Below are 4209 nucleotides of genomic sequence, written 5' to 3' on the forward strand. Positions count from 1 at the left end.
TCATTGCTCATTGTACAAATCTTTGACCCCTTCGCTTCAAAGATTCAAAGATTTGGACCAAATCATTGAGCAAACACATGCCCTGTGATGTGTCAAATCGATGATAAAAGAAGATTAACTGTGCGACATTATGACCTTTTACGTCTCACACACACTCACACTCAACCCTTTTAGTGGCAACAACAGTCTGTGAGCACAATATTTGGATCCATGCCAAGGTTAGCGCAGTTGCCAATAGAAACCACAGTTGGATGACACACTCATTACTCATTATTTATGTCTACTGACAACACAGAAACTATATGTTACATCAATGAGTTTGAGTATGATGGGAATTTAGTAGAGCAACTCCAAAGCATCATGGGCAGGTCTGTGTGTCTACATGTGTCTCTATATATGATGACAGTGTCTGTCGTGTGTGTGTGTGTGTGTGTGTGTGTGTGTGTGTGTGTGTGTGTGTGTGTGTGTGTGTGTGTGTGTGTGTGTGTGTGTGTGTGTGTGTGTGTGGAATGAGAAAGACCATTCGCATCACTTCCTGACTCTTGACCTACCTGTGCTTAGGAATTTTGTCACACTGAAACACGCCTCAGTGAAAATAATAGCCAAAAGAAGAGGCTTTGCCTATTCCAGCCATGTCATTCTGACACATGAAAGCTTGTTATCGCCGTCCCTTCTAATGAGGTTTAATTGGCCTTAACTTCTCTTGATTTGTCTGTAATGGCAGAATGAAAACAATAAAGAAGAACACACAATAGTGCACACACACTCACTGGACATATTTAAACATTTAAGATGGCTAATTATTTTGTGGCATGTCTACCCCATGTCTTTTGTGTCGGTGTTAAGATACAATTGTTTGAAATTGGTGCTTCGCATAAAATCATTCTCTCTTTTTCTCTTAATTCCAGATGTAACAACGGGATAAAGTAGTTCCTGCAGGCTTGAAATGGACTGCATTTAACACCACTTTTAGACATACACTCACAAACTTCCCCAAGCACTTCCCCTTGGTGGAATCCCTGCCACCATTTTGAAGGGGATTAAACTTCTTCAAGTAGACAAGGGAAGTTTTTTTGTACAGACCCTTGACCCATCGATTTTGACAGAGGGAGCGAGTCCACTCATACAGTATGTACACTTCAGGCAGCTCCATAGACCACAATACAACACGATTGTGACGTCCCAGCAGCAACTCGCAGTTCTCTTACTTAATTTACCCACAAGTGATCAAGGACATAGGGCATTCCATTTAAACCCGTTGCATGAGTTCTGGCACTCGTGCAACGTAAGCAATGACTTACATCCAAGTGAATGAGAAGGAGAGAAGTTAGCAAGGGAAGGGCATATTAAAGTGTATAAATTAGTTCAAATTAGCAGAAATCATTTACCCCACCCTCATGACGTTCCAAACCTATATGGATTTCTTGCGTAACAAAAAAAATAACATAAAATAAATAAAAGCATTTTCCATACAATGAAAGTCAAAGAAGGTCCAAAACAACTATATGAGTCAGATTGTTTTTTTTTACAAAAGTAACCTGTCTGATAACATGAGCAGTGGAGTGGTGAGTAAGAATTGTGGATTTTGACGTGACTGACTGATGTTCTTATCCGCAGTTTTGCAATCCCATTCTTCTCCATTTTCCCATCAGTTTCCCATGAGTCAACTGGATGGGCTGGCACATTGACCGTGATGTGTGCAGCTCATATTACCACGCTTAAAACCATGGCTCCCTTCCTGGACCTTCAAGGACACCTGATTACCAATGTTTTACACCTGTCAGTCTTTGTGTTCATCTTGTATTTATGCTCCCTGTTGTGTTCGGTCCCCTGTCGGTTCCCCATCTATGTATTACGTGGTTTCGTATTTCCCCTGTGATTATTATTAAGGTCCGCTTTATTAATTAGTTCGTTACATTTACATAGCGCTTTTCTAGGTACTCAAAGCGCTTTACATGGAAGGGGTGAATCTCCTCAACCACCACCATTGTGCAGCATTCACTTGGATTTATTGATCATGTTGTCATTGTGCGCTTTAATACTGCCACAATTTTTGACATAGACCTACCAGTCTTGCAGAGGCTCATCACCTGCTAGGGCACTGGTGGAATACTGGTGGTGTAGTCTACAGAAGGGCAATTCTCTATGTAACATCAGCGAGGCAGAGAAGGAGCCTGCGCCAGAACCAGCTGCCTGGGTCTTCCCCTGGTCGAAGCAAGCTGCCCAGTCCGTCTCTATCACTGCCTGATAGATCTGTGGTCCGCGGATCTACTTCTCTCCCCTCCCTCCTTCCTCAGTTGGACATTTTATGGCACGAGGATGCGTCTTTTCGGGATGACACCTGTCAGTCATTGAGTTCATCTTGTTTTTGAGCTCCCTGTTTTGTTCAGTCCCCTGTCGGTTCTTGTCAATGTAGTATGTGGTTTTGTATTTCCCGCGTTTATTATTAAATTCTGCTTTATTCACCGTGTTGTCGTCGTGCGCTTTAATACTGCCACAGACTGTTACACATGTTATATGTTGTAGGTGTTCATGCAATTAAATGAACACAGGCAACAACAAAATTGGATGATAATCTGAAAACCAAATGAACAAACTAACAACAGCATCAACCCTCTTAAAAGGCAAACGCCCTTAGAACAGACTACTTAACATTCTTAAAAATATGGTTCCTCAGCTGGAAAAACATTGTTCTGAAAATAATTCCAATGATATCATTCCTCTGTGTTGTTATCGTTATATGTGTAGTGTGGACCTCCCTATTCTCAAAGAATTACAAAGATTATTAAAACTGTATAGTTACATGAATGAGCCTTAAGACTAAAAACAACAAAAGCGAGCCACCTAAAGGTCTCTTTTCATAAACTACCACTCGTTTCTAGTTGCTCCAAAAGGTCTATGTTGGTTCTTCCGGGTGGGGCGATACTTTTTTGGATGCCTCTCTCTGCCTCTTCAGTCTTCAGCTGTCTCTGCATTCTCAGCCTCTTGAACCCAGCTCATATCACACATTACTCTGATTCAAGCTGACCACAATCTCTATCACACTTCCACACAGCTGCTGCCTTCTCAAAAATGAGAGAGAAAATGCTGAAATTTCTTCCTGCAGCAAGGTACAAAATATTAAATGAATATTATAATGTAGCTTTTTCTGAAGACAATGCGAGTGGTTCTTGGATTTTGTGGGTGGTTACCAGGTTGTTGTTATGCCGTTGCTAAGGTGTTCAGAGTAGGTGCTCACATGTGGCTATTTGATTGCTAGGGTGTTCTTGTGAACTTTTGATATCCAAGTTCCCGAGATGGGCGGGCCATAAACTTTAAACATGGCAGAGGCGAGAACGATTGCTGCTGTGATTGCAATTCTTTATGACTTTTTTTCCACAACAGCTACACTGCCTTGTCTTGTCTTTAAAGTACTGCATATTTACAAAAAAATGAATAATCATTTGAAGCATATTGTATGATTTATAAAAATAGCCTGTATTTGACCTGAAATTCTGGAATTGTCAACAAGCTGACTATCTAGATAGAGCGATGAATGTTTATATAGTTGTCTATGATTAGAGTGCTAAATATTATTTGGGCTTTAATAAGATTTTCCCAATAAATAGGCAAGAATATATCTGGTGTCCTGCATGATCCCTGTTCTTTCTGACAACAAAGCACTTGAATGCGGAAACGTCGTAATCACGGCTTCAGAACAGGGAAGTAATGTCCATTAGCTTGTTAAGGTAGCATTAGCATATTGCTATCAGTGCTATCATTGTTCTCGTTATGACACAAGGAATCTATCAAGACAAGTTTCATTAAATTAGACAAAATTAATCAAAAGCTATTAGCGTTTTCAAAAATGTTTATTATACATTTTGACGAGAAGGTAGCGCTGTTCTGAAACTTTTTGGGTACCTACAGTGCATAGTCCCAATAACATATACTGGGTTTCGTAAGGATACGCTGATGAGTTAGCAAAATACAGCATTTTACAACAAAATTTAAAATGTCTTACACCCAAAATGGCCAATTTTGTTTCAAGCCCATACGGTTCAAGAGTTCAAGTTCAAGAGCATAAACATGAGAGCAACTTGCGGACAGTTGGTGGCACTTTGTTGAGCGTATAGGATATGATAGTACAATCTGCACTTTCTTGACATCTTGAGTGGGGGTAGGGGTAATCACTTCATTGGGGTCATCAGGTGGGCACCCTCCTTCTTT

The sequence above is a fragment of the Scardinius erythrophthalmus genome (genome assembly GCF_964197995.2).
Source record: "Scardinius erythrophthalmus genome assembly, chromosome: 5".
In the NCBI taxonomy this organism is placed as follows: Eukaryota; Metazoa; Chordata; class Actinopteri; order Cypriniformes; family Leuciscidae; genus Scardinius; species Scardinius erythrophthalmus.